This window comes from Chiloscyllium plagiosum, unplaced genomic scaffold (assembly GCF_037043375.1).
Source record: "Chiloscyllium plagiosum isolate Xiang-an unplaced genomic scaffold, Cpla_swu_hap1 HiC_scaffold_40, whole genome shotgun sequence".
NCBI classification, from domain to species: Eukaryota; Metazoa; Chordata; class Chondrichthyes; order Orectolobiformes; family Hemiscylliidae; genus Chiloscyllium; species Chiloscyllium plagiosum.
In genome coordinates this window covers 63,397,901-63,422,928 of record NW_028270178.1, presented here as the reverse complement: position 1 = coordinate 63,422,928, position 25,028 = coordinate 63,397,901, and the positions used below count along the sequence as shown (strand labels likewise).

General features: G+C 46.6%; 1 long non-coding RNA gene across 1 annotated transcript in view; it reads left to right on the top strand.

Annotated features, from left to right (window-relative positions):
- Window positions 1-24,216, top strand: part of LOC148138581 (uncharacterized) — a 29,812-nt gene extending 5,596 nt beyond the window's left edge. Inside the window, exons 3-4 of the long non-coding RNA XR_015753876.1 lie at window positions 18,662-18,913; window positions 23,983-24,216. This is a non-coding gene — a long non-coding RNA (uncharacterized LOC148138581). The remainder of the gene's footprint in view (window positions 1-18,661; window positions 18,914-23,982) is intronic.
- The last annotated feature ends 812 nt before the right edge of the window (window positions 24,217-25,028 follow it).

Here is a 25,028-nt window from a genome sequence, read left to right as displayed (position 1 = left end):
AAATTCAGTCAACTCCAGCCCAGTTAATGTGATTAACAACCACAACATCAATACTCCAACAGTGTCATCATGAACACGGTCCAGTCCTGACTCTGATGGACAGTAACATCAGAATCAGAGTCCTGCAGTGATGTGTGAACTCTATCCCACACGGAGCAGGTGGATGACCACTTCCCTGTGTCCACGCACTGAGCTGTCAGTCGTGTTGAAGACTCAGCAAATCCCTTGTCACGCAGAGAGGAAAATAATTCCGACCCAGTGTAAACCCGCTGGGGTCTCAGGGGGTGGGATGAATAACTGAATCCCCTCTCACACACTGACCATCTGAATGGCCTCTCCCCTGTGTGGGCTCACTGGGGTCTCAGGGGGGCAGGATGAATCACTGAATCCCCTCTCACACACTGAGCATCTGAATGGCCTCTCCCCTGTGTGGGCTCACTGGGGTCTCAGGTGGCGGGATGAATAACTGAATCCCCTCTTACACATTGAGCATCTAAATGGCCTCTCCCCTGTGTGGGCTCACTGGGGTCTCAGGGGACAGGATGAATCACTGAATCCCTTCCCACACACTGAGCATCTGAATGGCCTCTCCCCTGTGTGGACTCACTGGGGTCTCAGGGGACAGGATGAATAACTGAATCCCTTCCCACACACTGAGCATCTGAATGGCCTCTCCCCTGTTGTGGGCTCGCTGGGGTCTCAGCAGATGGTGGATTTGAGTGAATCTCTCCCCACACACTGGGACCAAGTGAATGGCCTTTCCCCAGAGTGAGCTCGGTGTTTCAGCATTTCAGAGGACCTAGTGTATCCTTTCCCACACACTGAGCAGGTGAATGGCCTCTCCCCAGTGAATACACTGATATCTCTGCAGGTGAGAGATTTGAATGAATTATTTCTCACACATGGAGCAGGTGAAGGGTCTATATCCTCTATGCCCTCTCTTGTGCCTCAGCAGATTGTAAGATTGAGTAAATCCCTTCCCATACGTGGGGCAGGTGTATGGCCTCTCCCCAGTGTGAATGTGTCGGTGTATGTCCTGCTGGGAGGGGTAAGCGAATTCCTTCCCACAGTCCCCACATTTACATACCCTAGCCCTGGTCCCGTCCCATTGGTGCCTTCGCAAATCACATGACCGGTTAAATATTCAACTGCATGCAGAGCATAGGAATGATTTCTCTGGGCGAGGCTTGCTGCTTTCCCTTTCCATATTACCAATAAGGATCAGGACCTGTGGAATTGGACGACTCTGCAGTTGATGTGATGTTAAAGCTGAGTTTCCCATGTGGAACTTTCTCTCTGTAAAGAAAAAGTTTCTCCATATCATTACTACAACTCCCAATCCAGTAACATGCCACAGTGAATTGAATTCTAACAGCAGCATTGCCCTGGCAGGAGAGATTGCAGAGCATTAAACTGTCTTCTCTGGAGTATCTAAAATGAAATACTTGAAATGAACAAATTCTTAAAGAGCTCGATTTGATAAATACAGCAAGGATGTGCTCCCTGGAACAAATTCTTAAAGAGCTCGATTTGATAAATACAGCAAGGATGTGCTCCCTGGATAATGTGTCTGGAATGAAATAAGTGCTAACTGTGGTATCTTTACCCAGCATCCCCTTCAGCTGCATAAATGTTTAAGATTTAGTTGCTGCTCTTATTCCACGCTCTTGATCCTTCCCGTTTGTAACTGCTGTAATGTTGGGGGCCGTGCAAATTGGTAACATTTGATTCAATCCATCCCAAAACCCCTCTGTGTCTGTGTCTCATTTTTGTTCACCAAAGCCCTCATTCAATCTGACCTCTTTGCAAACTCTGCTCTGATATTTCCTCAGAGGGCTCAGAATTAATTGTTCACAGGATTATTACTGTGCAATAAGGAATGAAGAAGGGCTCATGCCCGAAATGTCGATTCTCCCGCACCTTGGATGCTGCCTGACCTGCTGCACTTTTCCACCAACACATTTTCAGCTCTGATCTCCAGAATCTGCAGTCCTCACTTTTTCCAAAATTGGTTTTATTCTAATTGAGCATGCCCTCCTGTTTGCTCAGTTATTATTGACAATCTCATCCCTCTCGCACCAGAACCTGTTCCAGATAGTGTAACAGAAAAGGCAAAATATTCAGCTGCAGCTGGTCACCTGACCCCAAAGGTTCACTCTCCACAGATGCTACCAAATCTGCTGAATTTGTCCAGCAATTTCTGTTTTTGTTACTGATTTCCCAGCATTTGTGAACATTAGTTTTTCAATATTGATCTTGTCTGTGGCAGAGGAGTTTATTGATGAGTTTGGAGAGTTTTGAAAATTGCAAGTTAGGCCAGAAATCAGCCATGATCATCCTGAATGGCAGAGCAGGGTCGACGGGCTGAATGACCCCCTCCTGTTCCAATGAAATTTGCCCATCTGCAGCTTTCGGCAACATTTCCCCTCACTGCTCACTTCACCTCCATGTCTAACACACTGTTACTGACCGAACAAACCTCCTGTGTTTGAGCTAAACCTGCTCATGTTCAGTGGTCCCTCTCCTGCCACCCGGGTTTAACTCTCATCATGGAATGCTGTCTTGAATTACTACGGGAATGCCCACAAAGGGCTCAGCCTGGGGTCTGTATCCCCTGTAATCCACAAACTCGGTTTATTTCCTTCTTCCTCTTTCATTCTGGCTATTGAACTCTCGGTTTCAATCCATTCTCCTGTCATGCTCTTCAACATGTCCATGTGGGTGGACTAGAGGCAGCTGGGATTTAATGAAGGGAAGTGGGGATGAGGCGGAAGCATTAGGACAGGCGACAGCAAAGACAGTTCTCTTTGTAACGGCAGAGTTTCACCATGACACAGTGAGTGGGGAGGCACCTGAGATTGTGGGGGAGGAGGATTCAATCAGGGATTTGGAAAAACACTCAGACACTGACTTGTCCATCTGATTGTTAACTCAGACAGATAGACAGAGAGAAAGATGCACATTTAGGTCGCAACTTTGATGACCTGGGGCAGTGAACCATTCTTCAGACCCAATGATTCCAACATCAAATCTCCGAACACAAAAACACAAAGCTTCCTACTTGTAAAAGGCTGTCTCCCAGCCTCCTCTTTTCTTGAGAACAGCGTTTTGAGCTGTTCAGCATTTCCTGGTGGTTATAACCTCTATGCTCCTGTAAGTTTCGTGACTGAACTTTTATTTTCCTGTTCCTTGTGAGTGACGGCAGCAGCAGAAACAGGTCCTGACCTGTGAGTGGTTTTGGTTGGAATATTTGTATTTACAAATTCATTCTCAGCCTCACCTACAGTGAGAAATTGATGTACACTGAAGGAAATGAGTAAGTGAGCACCCACAGAAACACAAAGGCAGCATGTGTACCTGAACTGAACGAACCGGGCATCAGGAAAATGTGATGACAATCATAACTCGTTCGAATCCCTGAGGTGCAGAAAGAGGTTACTCAGCTCATCGAGTCTGCAATGACCTGCTCTCCCACCCTATCCCCATAACCCCACATTTACCATGGCTAATCCAACCCACCTAACCTGCACACTATAGACCATGTTAGCACAGCCAATAGAGTAAACCTGCACATCTGTGGGAGAGTTACAGATTACATCAAAATGCTTGGAATTGTTGATGAATTCTCGCAAATACTTGACTGACGCAAATGCTGTGTTTTTGAATTTAAAATCTGGGGGAAACTGCAGCCAGAAAGATTTCCGATTATCTCTGGAGGAAGAGAATTCAAAACTCGTGTCATTGTCCCAAGGGGGCACAGTGAACGTTACAGAGGCCTGGGAACCATCAGAAATGTAACATGTTGTGAGGAAGGTGGAGGTAAGACAAAGACAAAATGACAGTCTGTCACACGGGGGAAGGCAGGAGAGATTAAATAGCAGAAATGGTAGTGCCTCAAGGCCACGGGGAATGGAGTTAGGGCTGGGAAACAATAAAAGGAAACAAGGTATGCAGCTGTCAATGAAAAAACAGATTATAACACAAAAGGCCGAATTCAGAGTCTGAAATTATTGCTCTCATTGGTGAGTATAGAATTCTGTAAAGCCTGGGTAGTTCTATTACAGCCAACACAGGCAAGGACTGATTAGGGATAGTCAACATGGCGTTGTGCATGGGAAATCATGTCTCACAAACTTGATTGAGTTTTTTGAAGAAGTAACAAAGAGGATTGATGAGAGCAGAGCAATAGATGTGATCTATATGGACTTCAGTAAGGCGTTCGATAAGGTTGCCCATGGGAGACTAATTAGCAAGGTTACATATCATGGAATACAGGGAGAACTAACCATTTGGATATAGAACTGGCTCAAAGGTAGAAGACAGAGAGTGGTGGTGGAGAGTTGATTTTCAGACTGGACGTCTCTGACCAGTGGAGTGCCACAGGAATCGGTGCTGAGTCCTCTACTTTTTGTTATTTACATCAATGATTTGGGTGCGAGCATAAGATGTACAATTAGTAAGTTTGCAGATAAGAGCAACATTGGAGGTGTAGTGGAGAGCGAAGAGGGTTACCTCAGATTACAGCAGGATATGGACCAGATGAGCCAAAGGGCTGAGAAGTGGTAATGGTGTTTAATTCAGATAAATGCGAGGTGCTGCATTTTGAGAAAGCAATTCTGAGCAGGACTTATTCACTTAATGATAAGGTCCTAGGGAGTTTGCTGAACAAAGAGACCTTGGAGTGCAGGTTCATAGCTCCTTGAAAGTGGAATCGCAGGTAGATAGGATAGTGAAGAAGGCATTTGGTATGCTTTCCTTTCTTGGTCAGAGTATTGAGTACAGGAGTTGGGAAGGTCATATTGCGGCTGTACAGGACATTGGTTAGGCCACTGTTGGAATATTGTGTGCAATTCTAGTTGCCTTCCTATCGGAAAGATGTTGTGAAACTTGAAAGGGTTCAGAAAAGATTCACAAGGATGTTGCCAGGGTTGGAGGATTTGAGTTACAGAGAGAGGCTGAACAGGCTGGGTCTGTATTCCCTGGAGTGTCGGAGGCAGAGGTTGACCTTATAGAGGTTTACAAAATTATGAGGGGCTTGAATAGCATAAATAGGCAAAGTCTTTTCCCTGGAGTTGGGGAGTCCAGAACTAGAAGGCATAGGTTTAGAGTGAGAGGGGAAAGATATAAAATAGACCTAAGGGGCAACTTTTTCATGCAGAGGGTAGTATGTGTATGGAATGAGCTGCCAGAGAAAGTGGTGGAGACTGGTACAATTGCAACATTTAAAATGCATTTGGATCTGTAAATGAATAGGAAAGGTTTGGTGGGACTCGATTGGGTTGGGATACCTGGTCAGCATAGACGAGTTGGACCCAAGGGTCTGTTTCCATGCTGGACATCTGTATGTCTCTATGACTGTATGTATAGAGAGAGGGACGGCATTGGGTGGGATGACCCACCACCCTGTAAAGTCCAGAAGGCTGTGTCTATGGCACCACCAGGCAACAAAACTCAAACTTGGACAGACAGGAGGGGGCAACAAATGGAACTGATATAAACCAAACCCAACCGTTTACCCGGCTGAATGACAGATGTTGGTGAATGAACACCCAGCCTGATAGAGAAATTGTTATAATGGGTCTTATTGGGAGAAGATTAATTAATTGAAGTACGCAATCTCACTGATGAGGATGTCAGGCCAAAACCTTTCTGACCAAGCTGCCCTGACGTGTACAGCAGAACCTGTCCCTGTAATGACAGGGTCGGGGTGCGAACCGGTTCCCCCAGTGCACAGCCGGTCAGTGGCTCCAGGCATTTACAGATATTATAGGGACACACCGGGGAGGGGACAGGCTGAATGGGCTAAAATAACTTTGGTGACTCTGGGATCCAAGGGTAATATCGAGGATCGTGCAGAGAGGAAGCTTGAGGTGTATAAGGACCACGGGGGATTACCAAACCTCAACCTGTGATGATGAAATTTGTTTGATGTATTTAAAAGATGACATGGGATCCCATGTAACTGTAATTATAAACATGGGACTCCCAGTGGGAGATAATTCTAAACAAATTCTGAATTGGGTCATGAGTGCTGAGGCAAACTCAGAAACACAAGAGAATAGCTGCATTACAAGGAGGGTAACCAGACTCGCAATATTGCAAGGGAAGCAGAAAAGTGCATATAGACAAGGAACGTAAGCAGAGAGAGGGAGATAGGTGTTCACATTGTGTGTGGCCCGTGTTCACGTGTGCACATGCATAGCCTATGAATACTTATTGACACGCCGTTAGGGCTCCAGGAACATATGATGTTAACACAGGAGCATCTATATCAGTTACCGATATGGATTTACCCCTCACTCTCTCAATTACTAAAATGAGAGCAGTCGGAGTGGGAACTGAGGAAGCTGGATGAAGCTGGAGGAATCTGTCCCGATGTAGGTCAGGAATATGACAAAATGCATTCAGATATGTGAGTGTGAAACTGAGGAAAGGACCATTCTGGGAGTTGCCATTTTAGAACAATTAGGAGCAACTATTGATGTAGAGACCTGGACTATAACATAGGGACGCTCCAGCCAGTAATGGGACAGGAAGAAAATAAAAGGCGACATCGCCAAAGTAGCTGAATTGCAGGGAGAGTGGGACAGTCAGGGAATCTTGGGAGTTTCAGCTAGGACCCACTCAGCGGTGTGGGTAACACAAACAGGAATGTGGGTTATTATCTGAAGATCCTGTAAAGATCGAGGCCCCTCTCACTCCCCATACAAACAGGATCCCATCAAAGCTGGGGCTGAGGAGGCAGTACTTGTGACAGTGACAGATTGAAAGAAGCAGAGAATCATCAGACTCAAAGTATTCCTTACTAATTGACAGAAGCCGGATAGCTGTCTGAGGAAACAGTTACCTCAGGGATCCCACAATATTCCAGCATATCCCACCGGTATATGGCTGATGGAGTTAGTCACATTGATCTTATCACCTCAGTCGGAGAGATAGAACATCTCTGGATATTAAACAGAGTATTGGGTCCGGTCATCCAGGCTGGGCTTAAAAGTAACTCACAGAGAGTGCAACTGGGAAGGTAGGTATATCATACTGGGGAGGTCAAATCATGAAGCGTGAGGGGACAGTCCAACAGAACCAAAAACTATGATATTAAGATTGTCCACCCACACACCGTGAAGGGCGTAAGGCAAAACTTAGGATTGTTTAACTACTGTGGGAATTTTGTAAGTAATATCCAGAATTGGGAGACCCATCTAAAGCCCTGAAAGAAGCACTGGCATTAGCCAGGGGACAGGGAGGAAACATGTACACAGCATGCCTTTGACATTGTTCATGACCATGTGTTGGCCTGGAGTCAGTGAGGGTACATCACCCTCTGGGGGCCACATAGAGCATGAGGAACAGGTCAGAGAGTTGGTGGAAACAGCTAAGTTTCCCAGTGAAGCAACAATGATGAAGATTAGAGCTCACAAAAGTAGAAACTCCACACCAGCAGAGCAGTGAGTATGTGGGTAAGGCAGGTAAAATACTGACTGAAACAGTGCAGACATTTGGGGAGTGACAGAAGCTACATAAGCGAGAAAGGAAAGTTTAAAGACATTCTTAGAAACAGTCACACAACTGGAGGAACAGGAACAGGAAAAGGGTGGGGCAATAATAGGACACGCCAGAGTCTGGATGATCCAGCAGTGCCACGACACTGTATAAGACAAACATTATTAAAAACATATCATGGGCTGAACCATATTGGGCAGGATACCATGCAATATCAGATGACCCACTACCGGGGTGACCTGGAACAGGGAGAGGTTTTGTCGAAGGTGTGTAGTCTGTACACTATGTGAGCCAGAGAAAGCAATCAGGGTAAAGTGGATCGAGCAGTGAGACCCAGAAGGACATGGTAATAATTAAGATGGATTTTACATACACCTCCATCCCAAGCCCAGGGAAGGAAATCCTGCTGGATCTTAATAAATAGGTTTATGCAGTGAGTGAAAGCATTCCCCTGCAGATTCTGACCAAGGGACACGAAGTTAAACACATCTGTGCCCTGTTTGATACTGAACAGAAATCCCATCCCCCACACCACCCCCAGTGCTCAGGTACAGCAGAAGGAATGAAGCAGGCACTGACAGCTAGTCTGACTAAGGCCTTTACAGAGACAGGCAGGGATGGGTTAGAGTACTCCCCATCATCCCAATGAAACTGAGGGCAATCCAAGCAAAGGAAACAGGACTGTTCACCTTTGAATTAGTGACTGTATGAACTATGCAGCTGCCAGAGAGTGTGGCAGTGGGAGGGCACGAGATGTGCAATGGTAAGGATAGGGTTAAACAATTTGTGAAAGAACTGGATAAGCAACTGCATGAGCTGAGAGGTGAAGTTGCAGAACGTAGAGAATCCGAAACTGGAAAAGGGAGCAGAGAAACCTCCAAGCTGACATCTCAACCCCAGGAGATTGTGTCGGGGGGGATATATTACCGGAACTTATGAAGGAAATGCAGCAAAATGCTGGACTTGACTGGGGGAGCCAGAGAGGGACCTTCCCATCATGCATTAGTAAGGAGCTCTGAATAAACATTGGTCATGCTGCACAGCACAGAACTGAAGGCTTCTCTTTGATATTTCTCCCTGCAACAGTTGTGCTGGGGCAAGTTGCTGGCTGGAGGTCTGTGGCTAGTGCTGTTCCACAAGGATCAGAACTGGGACATCTGTTGTTCGTAATATATAAATGATTAGTTTGAAAATGTAAACAATTTAATTAGCAAATTTGTAGATTGTACAAACTCACGAAGTTGTGAATCATGAAGAATGTTGTCAAAGGATACAGCAAGGAAGAGGTCAGTTGGAAGGTTATGTGGAGAAATTGCAGCTAGATTTTAATTCAGATAAGTGTGAGGTGATACATTTTGGGAGGCTCATTGTAAGAGGAATGTATGCACGAAACGGAAGGGCCCTGAGCATCATTGGGATACAGCGGGATCTTCAGGTGCAGGTTCATGGCTCCCTGAATGTGGTGAAGGAGGTGGCTGGCAGGCTTGCCTTCTCCGGGATTAGTGGTGCTGGAAGAGCACAGCAGTTCAGGCAGCATCCGAGGAGCAGTAAGATCGACGTTTCGGGCAAAAGCCCTTCATCCGGAATAAAGCTTTTTTTCTGTGAGGGGAGTGAATATAAAACTGTCATTAGGCCACCTTTGGAGCACCTGTGAAGAGAAATCAGAGTTAACGTTTCTGTTGAAGGGTGACCAGAACCGAAACATTAACTGAGTTTTCTTCACAGATGCTGCATGACCTGCTGAGCATTTCCAACAACATCTTTGCAAGTTTAAAGGAAGCTGTGTCAGAGAAATTTCTTGAGCAGAAGGTGGTGAGTGACTAGAATGTACTCTCCTGGGAGTTGGTAATAGCAGAAACAATCACAACGTTCAAGAGGCATTTGAACAGACACATAAGCGGGCATGGGTTGTCAGGGATGCGGATCATATACAGGAAGTTTGAATTAGTTTGGAATAGCATCATGATCAGCACAGACATGACGGGCCGATTATTCCTGTGCTGTGCTGTTCTGTTTTCCAGGGGGTAGAATGTGTGGAGCGAGAGAATACTTTGAATGGAATATGTTTCTTCTTTAGAACATACAGTAAGTTGATGCATTTTGAGAGAAGCAATGTAGAAAGGGAATATATAATTTGAATGGCACAGACGCAGAGAGCAGGACAGCAGGAATGGGGAACAAAGTGTATAAATCATTAACGGAGAGAGAACATAAATTGTTTTGAGGAAAAAAATGGGATGCTCAGTTTCATTAATACGGGGAATGATAACAAACTCACGGAAAAGTTGTGATTTGGAGATGCCGGTGTTGGGACTGGGGTGTCCAAAGTTAAAGCTTTGTCAAGGGTTAGCATCTTTTCCGTGTACAAAGTTAAAAATCACACACCACCAGGTTATAGTCCAACAGGTTTAATTGGAAGCACACTAGCTTTCGGAGTGACGGTCCTTCATCAGGTGATTGTGGAGAGTCGCTCCGAAAACTAGTGTGCTTCCAATTAAACCTGTTGGACTATAACCTGGTGTTGTGTGATTTGTAACTTTGTACACGGAAAAGATGCTAACCCTTGACAAAGCTCTAGTTAGGTCACAGTCAATCATTGCATCCAATTCTGGTCAACAGATTCCTGATCAGAATGAGGAAGTTAAAATACCACAGAGGGGCCAGTTCCATAATTTGCTTCTCTTTCAGGACATGTGGATTCCACCATATCCCCAGACAGACGAATTTGCCCTTGCCAGACAAGACTGAGAGTCCTGGGCACAAGCCTCTTAAACTGCCTCCCGGTCCCATTATCTTACCTCCCCTCCATATGAGGATAGGTAAGTGAATCCCCCATTAACTGAAGGAAGAACCCTTCTGCCGTAATCTCTTCCCATCAACACATAAACATGAACAATACGATAATCAGTTTCTGTAATCCATCACACGTTATCACAGGACATCGTCATTCATCAAGCTTTGTAAGGTCATAATTACCTACTTTAAACTATCTATTGACAATCGCCCATGTGACTGATGTGCCTTTGTCTAATTCCTATTAAATATATTGTCTCTGTGGGTAAGGCAGAGATTCAGGAAGAACAGCCTCTGCAAGTAGACACTCAGCTACTTTAGAGACGCTTTGAAGCTCTCGCCGGCTGTCCAATAATAAAGCTACTGCTGTTGTGCAGAAAACTTGCGTCGTCTGGATTTGTGGAACAAAATAGACATCAACAATGAAGGATATGAGTGATCTTCAGAGTATAGAGTACAGACTTACTGGAGTGGTTCACTGATGAAGAAAATGCTGTCACTGGATTGATTTGAATAAATTGCTATTTTCTTTGAAGTGAAGATGTAGAATATATTTTTGATAGAGCTGTATAAGATTACAACAGACCTAGATATAGCAGACAAAAATATCTGTATTCGATAGGTGATGGCATAAGAATTAAGATCAGATGTAAGGTTTTGAGACAGCGGGAGTTGAAAAATGTGGTACTGGAAAAACACAGCAGGCCAGGCAGCATCCGAGGAGCAGGAGAATCGACGTTTTGGGCATAAGCCCTTCTGCAGGAATGATACTAGTGCGCCAAGCGGGCTGAGATAAAAGGTAGGGGTGAGGGAATATGGGGAGGGGTGCTGGGAATACGATAGGTGGAAGGAGGTGAGGGTGACGGTGATAGGCCGGAGAGGGGGTGGGGGCGGAGAGGTCGGGAAGAAGATTGCAGGTCAAGAAGGCGGTGCTGAATCCGAGGGTTGGGACTGAGATAAGGTGGGGGGAGGGGAAATGAGGAAGCTGGAGAAATCTACATTCATCCCTCGTGGTTGGAGGATGCCTAGGCGGAAGATGAGGTGCTCTTCCTCCAGGCGTCGTGTGGCCAGGATGTGACGATGGAGGAGGCCAAGGATCTGCATGTCATTGGCGGAGTGGAAGGGGGAGTTAAAGTGTTCCGCCACGGGGCGGTTGGGTTGGTTGGTGTGGGTGTCCCAGAGGTGTTCCCTGAAACGTTCCGCAAGTAGGCGGCCTGTCTCCCCAATGTAGAGGAGACCACATCGGGTGCAGCGGATACAGTAAATGATGTGTGTGGAGGTGCAGGTGAATTTGCGACAGATATAGAAGGATCCATTGGGACCATGGAGGGAGGTGAGGGGGGAGGTGTGGGCGCAAGTTTTGCACTTCTTGTGGTTGCAGGGGAAGGTGCCAGGAGTGGAGGTTGGGTTAGTGGGGTGTGTGGATCTGACGAGGGAGTCGCGGAGGGAGTGGTCTCTCCTGAACGCTGATAGGAGTGGAGAGGGAAATATATCCCTGGTGGTGGGGTCTGTCTGGAAGTGGCAGAAATGACGAAGAGTGATACGATGTATCCGGAGGTTGGTGGGATGGAAGGTGAGGACCAGTGGGGTTCTGTCCTGGTGACGATTGGAGGGGTGGGGTTCAAGGGCGGAGGAGCGGGAAGTGGAGGAGACGCAATGGAGAGCATCGTCGACCACATCGGAGGAGAAATTGCGGTCCTTGAAGAAGGAGGCAATTTGAGTTGTTCGGTATTCGAAATAGTCCTCCTGGGAGCAGATGCAGTGGAGACGAAGGAATTGGAAATATGTGATGGCGTTTTTACAGGGGACAGGGTGGGAGGGGATGTAATCTAGTTGGGAGTCCGTCGGTTTATAGTAAATGTCCGTGTTGAGTCAGTCGTCCAAGATAGAAATGGAGAGGTCTAGGAAGGGGAGGGAGGAGTCTGAGACAGTGGAGGTGAATTGAGGTCGGGGTGGAAGGTGTTAGTAAAGTGGATGAACTGTTCAACCTCCTCGTGGGAGCACGAGGTAGCGCCAATACAATCATCGATGTAGCAGAGGAAAAGGTGGGGGATGGTGCCAGTGTAGCTGCGGAAGATGGACTGTTCCACATATCCGACAAAGAGGCAGGCAAAGCTGGGGCCCGTGCGGGTGCCCATGGCTACTCCTTTGGTTTGGAGGAAGTGGGAGGATTGGAAGGAGAAGTTGTTAAGAGTGAGGACCAGTTCAATCAGTCGAAGGAGGGTATCAGTGGAACGGTACTGGTTGGGTCGGTGAGAAAGGAAGAAGTGGAGGGCTTCAAGGCCTTCGTGATGGGGGATGGAGGTGTATAACAACTGAATATCCATGGTGAAGATAAGGCGTTGGGGGCCGGAGAAGCAAAAATCATGGAGGAGGTGGAGGGCTTGGGTGGTGTCCCAAATGTAGGTGGGGAGTTCTTGGACTAAGGGGGACAGGACCGTGTCGAGGTATGCAGAGATGAGTTCGGTGGGGCAGGAGCAGGCTGAGACAATGGGTCGGCTGGGGCAGTCATGTTTGTGGATTTTGGGCAGGAGGTAGAAACGGGCGGTGCGGGGTTGTGGGACTATGAGGATGGAGGCGGTGGATGGGAGATATCCTGAGGTGATGAGGTTATGGATGGTCTGGGAGATGATGGTTTGGTGGTGGGAGGTGGTGTCATGGTCAAGGCGGCAGTAGGAGGAGGTGTCCGTGAGCTGGCGTTTAGCCTCAGCGGTGTAAAGATCAGTGCGCCAAAGTACCACTGCGCCTCCCCAATCTCACCATCAAACCAACAAAAACCTCCACCCCCATCCGCTCTAACACCAAACTCACCATCAAACTGGCAAAAACGCCACCCCCACTTTGAGACAGTGGGAGATGAGCCATTGTTTCTGCTGTCTGTATTGGCTGGAAATATGCAGAACATACTGCCTATTATGGTGGTGCAGGCAGAGGAGAAGATGAATAATTGATAAAAACAATTAGATCAGGTCTGAGGGAAGTAAACTTGCAGAGTTTGGGGGAAGTATAGGGAATGAGAATATGGGATTCTGCTACAGAGAGCCAGTTTGGATTTGATGGGCTTCTTTCTGTGCTATAATGCATTTTATTTGGACTTGCTTAACTTGCTCTGGTCACCGATTAAATTGTCATTTAGATAAATCTGCTCAGTGTTCCTACTCAGACTAATACAGTCTGCCCTTCCACAGCAAGAGATAATGTTTACTGCTTTATACTGGGTTCTGGGGTGTGGGAAGGGAGGGGGGGGGGGGGGAGGGGGTGTAACAGTGTGTATAACAGTCTGCCAGCATTTATCTGAAATGGCAAAACACCAGTGCTGCCACACTAGGGACCGACTCTGGAAATGTGGGGAATGCCAGAAGGGAATTCTTTACCCATCCCACCTGGAAACTGGCCAAACCAGTCAGACTGGGGAGAAGCTGTTCACCTTCTCTGTGTGTGGGTGTGTGTGTATGTGTGTGGGAGGGGGGCGGGGCGGGGGGGTGGGGGGGGGTGGGAAGGGATTCACTCAGGCATCCATCCTGCTGAGACACCAGTCAATTTACTCATAACCACAAGTTGAAGGATTTTTTTTCTCTTGTTCACACCAAGTAATGAACAATGGTTTTGGCAGTTCATAAAGTTTTGCATATAGAGAATTTAGTTTTGGAAATGTTCACAACATCGTTGAACATGCAGATTCACACTGGGTAGAGACTTTCATTTTCCTTTATTCATTGCAAGAGTTGGATGTTGATGGGCTATTGACATCCATCTCTCAACCATGTATTCTGGGGTTTGTTTCTGATGCCTTGTTATCTATTGTTGATAAAAACAGTTTCAATTAGCTTTCTGTTAAATGTATGGCAATCAAGTCAATCCCATAACTCTCAGGCAGATTAGTTTCTTTTGAAGGGCTCTCCATCTCCCCAACCTCCTCCATCTCACCCCCAACAGTACAATAATCTCACAGAGTCTCTTTGTGACTCTGAATGAGACAATCTGATCAGCTGCTTCTTTCCATACTCCTATGTCGGGTTGGATCTTCAACTCCCCTTGCTGCAGTTGTGATCCTGCATCATTGTACAGTGTTGCTCGTATTTCATGTCTTGGCCTTTCAGTGTTCATGATACTGCATGTAGCTTCTTGGGTATGGGGCCGACAGTGTAAGAGTTTAGCTCTTTCCTTCCACCAACAGCAGTAAAATTATACTCCAACAAAATTTACAGTAAAAGCAGCATGAATACCTAAAAATGAAGTGTCAACCTGATGAAGTTCTCAAAGAGGACTACTTGTGTTCCAAACAGCATAAGCAGCAAGTGATAGACAGAGTGAAGCAATCCGGGAAACAACAGAACAGATCTAAGATCTGCAGTCCAGCCACATCCAGTTGTGAATGAAGTCAGAGCACAGCTGGAGTTCTGAGGACAGTTCTCTTCAAGATATTAACCAACAAGAATGTCAGACTGGATTAATTATCATAAAACTTAAGTCCTTTTGATATTCATATATTTACAATCAGTGTTCAATTCACCAAATGTAGCTGAAGGTAAAGATAATCTTCAAGTGATTGTAACAGTGGAGACATCTGAATACTTGATCAGCAAATTAAAGCCTGTTGTGTTTAGATAGTAATAATTTTAAAGAAATTTTTAACAAGTAAGGTGACTTGAGTATAATGGAAGAAGTTGACTGGTGGGTAGCTGATAATCTTGTTTTAATCTGAAGTTAATTTAGGATGAGTTAACAAATAAACACATGGTAGGGAATTCCAGCCCCATGAAGTGCACATCCAGTTCCATGTGGGAAATCCAAGACACTTCTTGTCTGAGCGACAACCACAAGAACACGGAGGTGACACGGGAAATGTCAGGAACACTCGTTTGACCACAGCTAAAGTACTGCACACATTTCTGATCCCCACATTCCAGGGTTGATGTGATCACACCAGAGAGGGTACAGAGGAGATTGATCAGAATGTTTCTCCGATTGGAAATTTCTGCTCTGAGGAAAAGTTGGATAGGCTGGGGATGATTTCCGAGGAGGATGAGCTGAGATTTAATTTAAGTGATAAAATGCTGAAGAATCCAGATCGAGTGGATAGGGAGGAGCTATTCATTAACAGAGAGGTCAGAAACTGAAGGTTTTAGATTGAAACTAATTCTCAGAAAGAAGGGGAGGGGAGACTTCATTTCACTCGGAGATGGTGAGTCACTGATGAGGTGGCAGAGGCAGTAACCAGCATCATATTAGGACAAAAGGTTATGGATGTAACTGAGATGCTGGAACATGCAGGGCTGCGAACTAAAGTCTGCAGAATGGGATCAATGTGATTTATTTGACATTTCTCCAGCATATTAAACTCAAGTCGAATTTGAGAATTTATGAGCATCATTAGTCTTGATATCCAAATGTCGGAATAAATTTATCAGAAAGTTGCAGCACAGATCGCGGCCACTTGGCCCATCCTGTATGTGTTGGCTGTAATAGAACTATCCAGGCTTTACAGCATTCTGTATTCACCATTGACAGCAACAATTTCAGACTGCGAACTCTGCCCTCTATGTTCTTATTATCTGTTTTTCAATGTATTTCTTTGACAGCTGCACACCTTGTTTCCGAGTTTCAATCCCAGCCCGAACTCTATTCCCTGTGGCCTTGAGGGACTACCATTTCTGCTGTTTAATCTCTCCTGCCTTCCCCCGTGTGACAGACTGTCTGTTTGTCCTTGTCTCACCCCCACCTTGCTCACAAACTGTTACATTTCTGATGGTTCCCAGACCTCTGTGACTTCACTGTGTTCCCTGGGTCAATGGCACGAGTTTTGAATTCTCTTCCTCCAGAGATAATTGGAAATCTTTCTGGTTGCAGTTTCCCCCAGATTTTAATTTTAAAATCAGAGTCAAATACTCGTGAGGCTCCATCCACAATTCCGAGCATTTGGATGTAATCTGTGACCCTCCCACAGATGTGCAGGTTTGCTCTATTGGCTGTGCTAACATGGCCTGTAGTGTGCAGGTTTAGCGGGTTGGGTTAGCCATGGTAAATGAGAGGTTATGGAGGGAGGGTGGGAGAGCAGTTCATTGCAGGCTTAATGGACTGAATAGCCTCTTTCTGCACCTACGAGATTCTGTGATTCAAACTAGTTGTGATTGTCGTCATGTTTTCCTCATGCCAGGTTCATTCAGTTCAGGTACACACGCTGCCTTTGTGTTTCTGTGGGTTCTCACTCAATCCTTTCCTTCTGTTTTACAGCAATTTCACACTGTACATGAGGGTGAGAATGAATTTTTAAATACAAATACTCCAATCGAAACCTGCACAGGTCAGGAACTGTTTCTGCTGCTGGCATCACTCACAAGGAACAGGAAAATAAAGGTTCAGTCACAAATCTTATAGGAACATAGAGGTTATAATCACCAGGAAAGTCTTAACAGCTTAAAACTCTTTTCTCAAGAGGAGGCTGAGAGACAACCTGGTACAAGTAGGAAGCTTTGTGCCTGTGTTTTCAGAGATTTGTGGTTGAAATCATTGGGATGGAAGCATGTTTTATTGCCCCAGGTCATCAAAGGTGCTATCTAAATGTGCATCTTTCTTTCTGTCTGAGTTAACAATCAGATGGGTTGGTCAGTGTCTGAGTGTTTTCCCTCTTCATGTCACTGGGTCTCGGAAACTGTGTTAATTCTGACCTTGACCAGCCTACATGTGAATCCAGACCCTGAATAATGGGGTTGACCCTGGACCATCTTCTTGGCAGTCAGAATGAATGACAAATGCTGCCCCAGCAAGTGATGCCGTGATCTCATGAACAAACAAAATAAATCCAATCGCTGTGGTTACTTGTGAACTCGCCGGTGTTTCATCAAGCTGGATATCTGAGTGAACTGCTTCCCACACTCAGAGCAGGTGAATGGTCTCTCCCCAGTGTATATTTGCTGGAGTACAGTGAGGCTGGATGGTGTCCTGAACCCAGCCCCACAGTGAAAGCAACTGAATGGTCTCGCACTGGTCTCCTGTGACCGGGAGAGATGATATTCACCATCCCGAGGGATACTGGGTAAAGATACCTCCAAAAGGGATCTATTGAGAGTAGACCAGGAGAAACTGCTCTCTTTCATGAAAGAATCAATAATGAGGAGGCACCGATGTCAAGGGATTGACAAAAGAAGCACATGTAACACGATACAAAGTATTTTCATGCAGAGAAAGTTTATGGTCAGGAATGCACTGCCAAAGAGTACAATGGGAGCCAGGTATAATGAGGAGAATAGAATTGAACAGAACAGTTATTGGAAGAGGACGAATGGAAAGGTTTATGGGGTAAAGGTAGAAGAATAGCATTCGGTGAGGTGATCCTTTGGAGAGCTGATGAGCCAATCAGCCTCCTTTTGTGCAGTAACAATTCTGTGGACATTTAATTTCTGAGCCCTCTAGGAAAATATCAGGGCAGGGTTTGTAAAGAGGTCAGATTGAATGAGGGTCTTGGTGAACAAAAGCGAGACACAGATACAGAGAGGTTTCAGGATAGATTGAATCAAATGTTACCAATTTGCACGGCAACCAACATTACAGCAGTTACAAATGGGATTCAATAAGAGAATGGAATTAGCGCAGCAAATAAATCATGAACATTTATGCAGCTAAAAGGGATGCTGTGTAAAGACACCGCAGTTAGTGCTTATTTCATTCAAGACGTATCAGCCAGGGTGCACATCATCCTATATCTATCCTATTGAGCTCTTGAAGAATTTTGTTCATTTCAAGTGTTTCATATTTCAGTCCTCCAGAGAAGACAGCTTCATGATCCTCAATCTCTCCTGACAGGACAAAGCTGCTGTGAGAGGTAATTTCGGTTTAAACTTTAAGATGTGCCTGGACCACAGACTGATCTATAATAAAAGACAAAACTTTTGTTTCTTTTCTAGAACATTTTATATACTCAAAAGTAGAATAGTTTAAATTGTGCAGAATGCTGACAATTTGTGAGCAGAGTAAAAACAAACAGGCCCTTGATTGATGAAACCATTAACACAGGCAGGGAAGGATGAGTCCTTGACTGATAAGACTCCAGGATAGGGAAACGACTCGAGAGACATCTGTTACAGATTGCACAGACAGAGAAGAATAAGTCTTTGACTGATAAGACTACAGGGTGAGAAAAACAACAACTTTAGAGACTCTGGAGACATTTGTTGCAGACTTTGTGATAAGAATAATGATGTTTTTAAGAATGTGAACCTCATGGCTTGTTAGAGCCAAGGAGAGGAGGGACTTGTACTGTATATAATGGGAGACTTTGTAAGCCTCAGCGCGCCTTTTCTTCAAGGGTGCCCAATTCTGCAGACTTGACTTGTTAATAAAACTTTGTTTTCCTGAATTTGTCTAGAGCGATTATTGAGAAGCGATTTTCGTTTCTAACAACTTGGGGGCTCGTCATCCGGGATCAACACTCCGGCCGCAAGGGGAGTTGAGGAAGGATATCGGAGAAGGTGCACCCTGCCGAGTTCGGCAGTCCCTGATTCCTTGCTTGTCGCCCCGCGCGGCTTGAGCGAGTGATATCCGGGAGGCTCAGGAAAACAAAGGAGGGGTGTACCCGAGGCAGTGGGGACGGTTAACGATCGAGTAATTTCGAACCCAGGTAAGAAAAAACTTGCGGGGACCGTGTTTCCGGAGGACTGGGGACCTACGGGGTGCCTGTGGATTTTTTTTCTACAGAGACGTGGGACTCAGGAATCTAGAGACTGGGGCTCGCCTGTGAGGGATTTTGCAGAGACCGTGTTTGAGGAGGAACGTGTACATACGGGGTGCCTGTGATTTGTGTCACAGAGACGTAGGACACAGGAATCCAAAGACCGGGGGTGCCTGCAAAGGAACCTGGGCGATCACGGGACTGAAGGTCCGGGAATTGGCTACATTGTGATAGATTATCACGGGAAAAATACGAAGTCCTCGGAAATGGGAAATAAGGGATCTAAGGCGATTAAGGGAAAGGTAGGCTTAAACAGGGACAATGACACATACCCCGGGGTACCTGACGATAGTCCGTTAGGGAGAATGCTAAATAATTGGGATCAGGGTGGAAGAAAGGGAAAATCTAAAAGGAAGATGGTAAAATACTGTCAAAAGTGGTCCCAGAAACCTATTCAGGGCGACTCAGTGTGGTGGCCTAGATTCGGTACTGACGAAGGCTGGGTCCGGCAAGCCCTCATTTTATATGTCAATTCAAAACCTGATGTTAATCTGGAAGAAAGTGATTATGCCCTTTGTTGGCTACCGGTTACGATATCTTGCCAAATGCAGGTAACTAATAAAGACTCGAAAGGGCAGAAAGAATGGGACCCTTTAGATCACTTACCGCCGCCCTACGTGACCCCGTCTGCCCCACAAAATGTTCCTTCGGGTGACGACGATTCAGGGGAAGGGGAAGAAAATGGGGAGGAATCACAAACTACCTCAGGGGTACAGACCAGATCTCAAGCTGGAAAGGGTCACAGACAAAACCCTGTCTCGATTGCAAGAATGAATCCACTCCGGGAAGTGCCCATGGGGGACGAGGAGGGAAGGACGGGATATGTGAACGTTCCCTTGACGAGTACTGAAGTACGGAATTTCAGGAGGGAGATGAAGGGTCTACTAGAGGACCGCATGGGACTTGCTGAACAATTGAATCAGTTCCTGGGTCCGAATACTTACACGTGGGAAGAGATGTGTTCCATCATGAAAACATTGTTCTCTAGCCAGGAGCGTCAGATGATACGACAAGCTGCGCTCTTGGTCTGGGAGAGAGAGGGGGGAGAAGGAGGGGAGCAGAAGTTTCCCCTCACCGACCCCGAGTGGGATAAGAACACGGAGGGAGGACGGCGCAACATGAGAGACATGCGGGAATATTGGATAAAAGGAATAAGACACGCAGCCCCGAAGGGGCACAATTTTACCAAGGCCTTTGGTAATCATCAAAACCCGGAGGAAACCCCTACGGACTTCCTAGACAGGATTAGGAAGAATTTGCAGCAGTTTGCTGGGGTGGACCCTGAGACGGACGTGGGGCAACAACTCATACGGGTAGAGTTTGTATCAAAAGCCTGGCCGGACATACGAAAGAAGTTAGAGAAAATGGATGATTGGGATAGTAAATCTTTAAGTGAACTACTACGGGAGGCGCAAAAGGTGTTTGTGAGAAGGGACGATGAGAAGCAAAGGAAGGCGACAAAGATAATGATGCAAACGGTGCAACAAATGACAGCTGGAAGAAAGAAAAAGGGAGAGCCGTGGCAGAAACAGGAAAGGGAAGAGTCGTGGCAAGAGCAGAGGAAAAGAGAACCATGGCCGGAACAAAGGAAGAGTGGAGGAACGCGAGACCGCGACAGGGAAACGAAGAGGACACTCAGATGTTACTATTGTAATGAAGAGGGACATTTTAAACGGGAGTGCTCCCGCTACAAGCGGGAGGTGAGGTCGTACGCCCTGATGGAGGAAGATTAGGGAGGTCGGGGGTTCCTACCCTTGGGGCAAAAGGACTATCGACAGGAACCCCTGGTAAACTTGAAAGTAGGGCCCCAAGGATCGGAGATCACATTTATGGTGGACTCGGGAGCCGAAAGATCAAGTATAATCCAAATACCCCCCGGCACCCGAGCAGGAGGAAAAGTTATGGGGGTATCTGGAATCGGAGGACAGAAATTACAAGTCCCAGTGGTGGAGGACGTGGAAATTGGGTTTGAAAACAGAACTACTAAACGAGACCTCCTTCTACTGCCATCAGCGGGGTTTAATTTGTTAGGAAGAGACTTGCAGGTCAAACTAGGGATCGGAACGGTACCAAATAACGGGGAAATGGTGGTAAGGTTGTTCGCCCTCACTGAAGAAGATGATCAACAAATAGACCCGGAAGTATGGTACCGAGAGGGGAACAGAGGGGGTCTAAACATCAAACCTCTCCAAATCACCATGTTACCAGGAAGAGGCCCGGTAAGAAGGAAACAATACCTGATTGCTATGGAAGGACGGGAGGGGTTACAACCTGTGAGAGAAAGATTAATTACAGATGGACTACTGGAGGAATGCATGTCCCCTTTCAATACTCCAATACTCCCTGTGAGGAAGCCGGACGGGACATATAGGCTGGTGCAAGACTTGCGGGGGTTGAATGAAGTAGTCCAGGCTAGATACCCGGTGGTACCTAATCCCTACACGTTAATGAGTAAAATTCCCCCTGAACATGAATGGTTCAGCGTAATAGATCTGAAGGATGCTTTCTGGAGTTGCCCCCTTGACGAAGAAAGTCGGAACCTTTTTGCCTTTGAATGGGAGAATCCCTTCACAGGACGAAAACGACAGTTAAGATGGACGGTCTTGCCGCAGGGATTCACGGAGTCACCCAATTTGTTTGGACAAATACTGGAGCAGATCTTAGGAGGATTTCGGTGTAACGCGGAGAATCAATTGCTCCAATATGTCGATGATCTCTTACTCTCAGGACCAAGAGAAGAGGAGGTACGAGCAGACACCGTTGCCCTGCTGAACTTCCTGGGGAAACAGGGTCTACGCGTCTCCAGGACAAAACTCCAGTTTGTGGAGCGAGAAGTAAGATATCTGGGCCATCAAGTCAGTAAGGGGCACCGCCGTATCACGCCAGAATGAATATCAGGAATTACGGGTATGCCAATACCCAGGACGAAGAAGGAAGTCAGACAATTCCTGGGACTAGTAGGGTATTGCCGGATATGGATTGAAAGTTACACCACTTTAGTAAAATTTTTGTACGACAAACTGGGACAAGAAGGACAAAAGGTGGACTGGTCAGATGAGGAGGAGCAGCGATTTAATATTATTAAAAATAAACTGATTCGAGCTCCGGTATTGGCTTTACCCACCCTGAAGGAACCGTTCCAGTTATATGTCAATAGCGCCGGCGGAATTGCCCAGGGTGTGCTTACTCAGCTGCGGGCAGGGAAACATCAGCCGGTTGCATTTTTGTCAAAAATGTTAGACCCTGTGTCATGTGGATGGCCGACCTGTATACAGGCAGTGGCAGCTACGGCAATGTTAGTAGAAGAGGCCCGAAAACTTACCTTTGGAGGAAGGATCACAGTATACTCCCCACATTCGGTTAGTACCATACTGGCTCAAAAGGCTCACCGCTGGTTAACAGACTCTCGCATCCTGAAGTATGAGACGATTTTGATGACCGGGAACGATCTCAATTTTGCAAAAGATCTCAGTTGCAACCCAGCCCAGTTTCTGTACGGACGTCCTGCAGATGGGGAACAGGAGCATGATTGTGTGGAATTTGTGGACTTGCAGACCAAGAGCCGAGAGGACCTGCAAGAAGCCCCGCTGGGTGAGGGACAGGAACTGTATATCGACGGGTCCTCCCGGTGCATCAGTGGAGTACGATACAGTGGCTATGCTGTCATAGATGGTGCAACGAAATGGGCGATTGAGTCCGGACGACTGCCCGGGAAGTGGTCAGCCCAATCCTGTGAGTTGTACGCCCTCCAGAGGGCCCTGAAGTTGTTGGAAGGGAAAGTGGGAACCATATATACTGACTCAAAGTATGCATACGGAGTCGTTCATACTTTCGGGAAAATCTGGAAAGAGCGAGGATTGATAACTTCCCGGGGAAAAGAATTAGCTCACGAACAAATGATCAGCCTAACGTTGGAAGCCCTGGCGTTACCTACGGAACTTGCAGTAGTCCATGTACCCGGTCACCAGAAGGGGTCGACACCGGAAGCGGTGGGAAACCGGCTGGCAGACGAGGAAGCCAAGCGGGCAGCGGTCGAAAAATCCGTCCAATTGTTAACGTTAATACCGTTGAGGGAAGGGCTCGCGAAACAACCCGTCTTCACCCAGGGGGTGATTGATAAAATGGATCAATTGGGTGCCTGGCTAGATACTAACGGGAAGTGGACGGTTCCTGATGGGAGACAAGTACTGAACAAACAGATCACCCGGGGTATTCTGCACCGATTACACCATCAGACCCACTGGGGGGTGCAAGCCATGTGTGATACAATCCTGAGAGACTATGTATGCAGGGGGATATACACATTAGCCCAACAAGAGGTAGTCGGATGCCCCACTTGCCGGCGTATTAATCAGAAGGCCATGCGTTCTATGCCAGCCGGTGGTCAGCCCCTCGTGATTAGGCCATTTCAGAGGATCAAAGTCGACTTTACAGAATTACCCCCAGTACAGAGATGGAAATATCTGCTAGTAATAGTAGGGACCATTTCACTCACTGGGTAGAGGCTTTCCCAACTGCCAAAGACGATGCACCAACCGTGGCCCGACTGTTGTTAGAGAACATAATCCCGAGATATGGCATAATGGAATCTATCGACTCCGACTGCGGGACGCATTTTATTTCTAAGCTACACCATTTGATCTGTACTGCCCTGGGTATCCAATGGAAATTCCACGCACCCTGGCATCCTCAGAGTTCGGGTCGAGTTGAGAGAATGAATGGCACGCTCAAGACCCAATTGACTAAGCTGATGTTAGAAACTAAGTTACCCTGGCCAAAGTGCCTGCCCATTGCCCTATTGAGGATACGTACGGCACCTCGCCGAGATGTCGGGGTTTCCCCCTATGAAATGCTGTTCGGATTACCGTATTGGAGTAAGGTTGATGGATGTCCCACTCTACAAGGGGGGGATGTATTTATCCGAACCTATTTACTGGCCTTATCCCGTTCTTTTGCAGAACTCCGGAGGAAAGGTCTCCTGGCTCAGACTCCGCCGCTCGACTTCCTCCTGCATAAGGTGGAGCCCGGAGATTGGATACTTGTTAAGACCTGGAAGGCCGAAAAGCTCCAGCCGCGGTGGGAAGGACCGTTCCTGGTTCTATTAACAACTGAAGCAGCTGTTCGGACGAAAGAAAAAGGGTGGGTCCACACATCAAGGATAAAGGGGCCTGTTCCGCCTGAAGAAGAAAGCACCTGGACTTGCGAGCAAGGGGACAAGCCGTTGTCGGTAAAACTGAAAAGACAGCAATAATGAACTCTACTTGGACTGTATTGGTGGGGATATTGATCAGTTTACTCCTGTATGTGGGGGAGGGTGAGGGGAGATGTGACAAATGTCGAACTACAGTAAAACTTGGGATTCGAATCTATTCGGGATCATTTGTGTCCCATTCCTATGTGGACGATAGGTGTTACGATGTGAGTGCACGCCATGAATGTTGGGAGGATGGGAGACCCTATTATCAGATATATAATAAAGGATACGGTGGCAAAATCCATGGATGCCCTATAAATGACCGCTGGGTGTGTATTAGCAAAACTGGGAGGTGGGACCTATCCTCCGTGTTGCTCAGGGAGCAGGTTGACAGAGTCAAGGAGACCAAGATACAGATCACTGATCGGGGGTTGGGGAAAGAGCAAGACCGTCAGGGAACGGTCGTGCTCCCTAAAGTGCCATCTGTATACGCAGAGGTAGAAGGAAAGATTGAACTCCCTGATGTTACACAAAACCTGTTTATTGATCTCACCTCTAGAATAGCCACTGTTTTAAATGTTAGCAATTGCTGGGTCTGTGGGGGGCCGCATATGTCGGAACAATGGCCGTGGACTGGTCAAAGCTTAGACATAGGGGAATTGCTGCAAACCACTTGGACTCATGACAACGACAGAAAAAGCCAGGGGTGGAGACTGACAAACAGCCCTGAGGGCCAGTTCTGTATTGAAGGCAAGGGGACCGTGAAGGTAGGGATTAGCCCCTGTCAGAATACATTGGATGCAACCACGC